The sequence below is a fragment of the Microtus ochrogaster genome, assembly GCF_000317375.1.
Source record: "Microtus ochrogaster isolate Prairie Vole_2 chromosome 14 unlocalized genomic scaffold, MicOch1.0 chr14_random_1, whole genome shotgun sequence".
Taxonomy (NCBI): domain Eukaryota; kingdom Metazoa; phylum Chordata; class Mammalia; order Rodentia; family Cricetidae; genus Microtus; species Microtus ochrogaster.
The window spans coordinates 16,448,429-16,453,254 of NW_004949096.1; the positions used below are offsets into that span (position 1 = coordinate 16,448,429).

General features: G+C 42.5%; 1 protein-coding gene and 1 pseudogene across 1 annotated transcript in view; one reads left to right on the forward strand and one right to left on the reverse strand.

Moving 5' to 3' along the window:
- The window catches only part of Hsd17b12 (hydroxysteroid 17-beta dehydrogenase 12), a 146,412-nt gene that overhangs the window by 25,812 nt on the left and 115,774 nt on the right, over positions 1-4,826 (forward strand). The gene's annotated exons all lie outside the window — the stretch shown is intronic.
- Positions 1-4,826, reverse strand: part of LOC101981122 — a 14,581-nt pseudogene that overhangs the window by 8,289 nt on the left and 1,466 nt on the right.

Here is a 4,826-nt window from a genome sequence, read left to right on the forward strand (position 1 = left end):
GAACTATGCCCAAATTCCCAAATATTGTTTATAAATGTTTGTTTATATTTAAAGGGGGATATGCTATAGAGATTTGCATTGGTATGGATCTTGGTTTATTGATACAAATTTAAGGTCAATTTTGTTATATGTATATTTCTGCTCTTGATTAAAGTATTGTGTTTGTGCAACTCATTTAAAATGTAATGTATAATTAAGAAACACAGGTTAATAGATAGTCATCTCTAATAGTCAAGCTTGCAGTCATGTTAGTTAGGGTTTCTAGTTATATAGAGATATATTTCAGTTAGATGATCTTCAACAGAAAGATGATCTTCAACACTGTATGACTCTTCTTGACAATGAGACACATCTGCTTTTGGCAGCATCAGTCTACTTCAAGAGGAAGATGGGCATTGGGGAAGCTCTTTATGGACTTTGTTAGCCATTTGGGCAGGAGGCTGCTCTTTCCTGGACTGCTTGATGTTATGCTGTGTGAACTGGACACGCAGGACACACAGACAAATGACTTGCCTAAAGGTGAGACAGTCTTTCAGGGTCCCTACTTAATGAAAGAGTCTGCCAAACATTCTGCAGGACACAGAAGAAGGGGACTGAAAAACTGCCAACATAGGTGGAACTGTCTTTGAAATTTCCTGCTTTATGGAAAAGTCTGCCAGATACTATGGGCCAGTAGGCTGAAGATGGATGCCCGCACATTACAGAAGAACTTTGGGTGACTGTCTAGGCAGCAAGATGTCTCTATTGATTCTAGAATTTTGGAAGTTGCTTACAATTCTCTTCTTGTTTACATAGGTAATATATCCTTCTGTACTCTTTGATGGAGTTGAAGAGTAGGTAGTTATCATTATAGTTTTCCTTAGTTAAGGTAAAAGATAAAATAGATATAAATATTGTAACTGTAATTCTTGCTTGATACCTGTTTTGTTATATGTAATCTTAACTATATTAAAGTTAAAACCTTCCTTTGTATTTAAACAGAAAAGGGGAAATGGTGTGTGAAATCCTTCTTTGTATGTGTTGCTTGTATTGGTTAATAAAGAAGCTGCTTTCAACTAATGGCATAACAGAATATAGCCGGACTGGAAAAGATATATGTAGAGAATGTAGTTAGATGCACTGAAACCTTGCCAGTAAGCCACACCTACATGGCAGTACACAGATTAATAGAAATGGGTTAATTTAAGATATAAGAGTTAGCCAGAAATACACTTAAACTATGGGCCAAACAGTATTGCAATTAATTCTGATTTCTGTGTGATTATTTTGGGTTGGAGCAGCCAGGAACGAAAGAATATCTTCCCCCAACAAACCAGTCCTGGAGAAATCACAATACATGATCTCAAATTATACTACTGAGCCATAATAACAAAAACTGCATAATACTGGTAAAAAAAACAAACACACAAACCAAAACATAAAAACAAACAATAGCAAAACCAAAGAGTTCATCCTAATATACACAGTGAATCTTAATCCAGTCCAGGCTACATGACATCTTGCCTCAAATAAATAAGCAGTAGCTTTTGTATATAGCAAGCACAAACTTGCCAAGAATGAAATCAGGGAGAAATAGTAACTTCAAAAATAAAAATCTTATTAGGGCCTGGTGGATGAAGGACACTTACATGTCTGCCAGGGTCACTCACCTTGGGCAGAGAGGTGAAACCACAGGCCAGTTTGGCACTTTGTGGCACTGGGTGGTAGGGTGCCATTATGGTAAGCCAATATATGGTGGGGTTTGGGAGAGAGAGGGGGGTGCAGAATGGCTTATGTTCTGTTGAGAGTGGCAGATCTGAAGAAGTGAAGGCAGTGAGGAACAGACTGGGAGGGGAGGCCTGTTTGCTACTGGGGGCTATGCTGATGTCAGGGCCTGGGCTGCTGCCAAGACAGTCTTTATTGACGTCTGTGACTCCTGTTATCATCGAACCCTGTGAGGTCACACAGGGTCTAGGTTTCCACATTCGTGCCTGATGGCCATGTCACCACAGATCCCTTTCCCCATCTGAGTGGCCTGGGCAAGGGCTAACCAGATAAAAGCTTGTGTAAATGAAATTGTTGATAGAGGAGTCTAGCCTGTTCCAGCAAAGGCAAGGACACTGTCATAGTCAAAATAAGGCTTTTGGTTGCCTGTTGCTAACATTCCTGGCTGCCCTGTCTGAGACATGATGTAGGACATGTGCCAGGGCTGTATTCTGGACTGTAATAAGTCTTGAATAGTTTGCATGGTTTTGGAGCTGAAGTCATTTTGGGACTTTAATTTTGCAAAAGATAATATTTTGCATGCTTGTGTAGCATAGCGGCTAACTGAAAAAATATTTACAGGTTCTGATTGAGTCATTTCCAATAACTTCCCTAGTTGTACTGATCCAGGATTTGGTTGGGTGTAGGCTCTTTCTGTATGATTTACTCCCATTATTATTAACCCAAAATTAGTTTTATTGGCTTCTGTAAAGGCTATAATGACCAGAGGGATGGCATTTTTTGATGGTGTGGCTTAACTTTTTATCTTTAACTTTAAAAGGCGGAGGGCAGAAAGTCATCTGTCCTGAGGGAAATGATTACCCAGCATGCTCATACTGGACCTAGCAATCACTTTAAAACAGACTTCCTCTCTAAATGGTTGGTTGTTTTTTCTGGCATTGTTTATGACAATGTCTCTGCAGTCTCTATCTTTAACTGTAACTCCTGGGTCAGGGAGTATACCAAGTACTACAAGTAGCTGCAGACTGGCCTGAAGGGCAAATGGCGTATTTTCATAGATTGTTCTGGGAAGCTGGCTGAGCACATAGAACATGAGCCACAGAAACTCCCTGCTGCCACCTTGGCTCTGGAAGAGGACCTAAAGGTGTTCACAGTGCTCTCAAGCTAGCTCACAAAGACACCAAAGTCTATAAGAAACTACTGATGTTTAAGTAACCTCAGCAGAGAGAACAAAAGTATTGGTGCAACTTGTCCTTTTAAATGACATCTACTAGCGATCTGCCTAGTGGATGAGAACCAGTTCACCTTAACCATTGCAAACCAAGGCACACCACTTACTTCATGTACCAGGAGTATGAAGCCATTGTCTACTCTATCATTCATATCAGAACCCATTGGGAGCTTCTACAGTCTCATGCCCATGGATAGCCCTTTTGTCATTTAGGACATTAGGTCTTTGGATGAGCCCTGGGACAATTGTTACATAAGTGACCAGACTATCCACATCCTCAGCAAGTACAGTCTGGCAGGGTGGAATTATTGTCCTTGTCGAGTTTTATGTTGACCAAGGCATTGATGGAAGCCCTAAGGGCGGAAATGTACCTGTTCTGTGTTTCAGTATCATGGGTGGCCAACACCCACTTACAAATATCCTTATTTCTAACAGGTGTGATGGCATTATGGGTGATGGTCTGAGCCTCTCCCAGGTTAGCTGTTTAATAAGGATATCCTTGGTAGAGCCAGATGGGACGTGCTTTTTAACAGCATTGGTGACATGGGTCAGAAATTTAGGAAATGGTTCCACAGCCTGCTGGAGAAGATTGTAGAAATAGCCTCTACTGCCTGGGGTATACAGACTTTGAGGGTGTTGAAAGCTAGGTTGGACAGTTGTCAATAGGCATGTAGGCCAGTCATAGATTGTGGGACAGGTCAGTGTATTGCGCATGGTCAGTAAGCATGTTGAGGGTAATGTTAAGTACAAATTACAAATTCGTTCGGGCTTGGCTCTCTGCTACATCATCATTAACAGAGTGCCATTGGAGGAAAACTGAGGGGTCAAGGACTGCCTTCTGCATGGAGTGCCAATTGTAATGGATTTGGTGCTGCATGGCCCATTGTCTGAGTATTTGCTCAAAATAAGCAGAATTGGGGTAGCGTCGGTTACCCCATGGCTTCCAGCCTGCTCCTGTCCCTGCTGCCTCTGGGAGGGCACATAGCTAACAAAGACAATATCACTGAAGCCTCCAGACTCCAGAGGAATAGGGTGTACATGGAAGTGTTCAAGCTCATTGAAGATAGACTGAAACCACAGATCTTAGACCTGGCACTGACCCTCCTCATTCAGTGACAAATGCAGGTGCTTGGCCTTGCCCTGGAAGTTGAAAGTGAGGGAATATTCATCACGTCTTGTCTCACTGTGATGTACCAGGAAGACACCATGGGAGCCAATGCCTCTGGGCAGCCTTGAGTCAAGAGAACATGCCATGGAACCAAGGATATCCTGAGAGGGGCTGATTGCCCCCCAATGTCCTCTGACTCCCACTGGAGTAGGAATGACCCTGTGTCTGTGTCTGGAGTGTCCACATGAGGCTAGGGGGCTGAGAGGGGATTAACTGTCCCTGCTGGGGCCCCTCCTCAATGGGAATGCGTGGGGGCAATTGGAGGAAGAAGTTCTGTTGGGTGAAAGTGTGAGGCAGCAATGGAGGCACAATTAGAGGAGAAGGATGCTGATGACCAGTCAGAAAGGCTCCCGTGGGCTGGAGAGATGGCTCAGTGGTTAAGAGCGTTGCCTGCTCTTCCAAAGGTCCTGAGTTCAATTCCCAGCAACCACATGGTGGCTCACAACCACCTGTAATGAGGTCTGGTGCCCTCTTCTGGCCTGCAGACATACACACAGACAGAATATTGTATACACAATAAATAAATAAAGAAAGAAAGAAAGAGTTAGGACTTTTAAAAAAAGAAAAAAGAAAAAAAAGAAAACGAAACAAAAATCAAGAAAGAGGGAGGGAGAGAAGGGGGAACAGAGGGGGAGGGAGGAAGGAAGAAAGATTTTTATAAAAAGTTGTAAAGGAGAATTGACTGTGAAACTCAACACTGATACCTTAGTAAGTAAAAAAAAA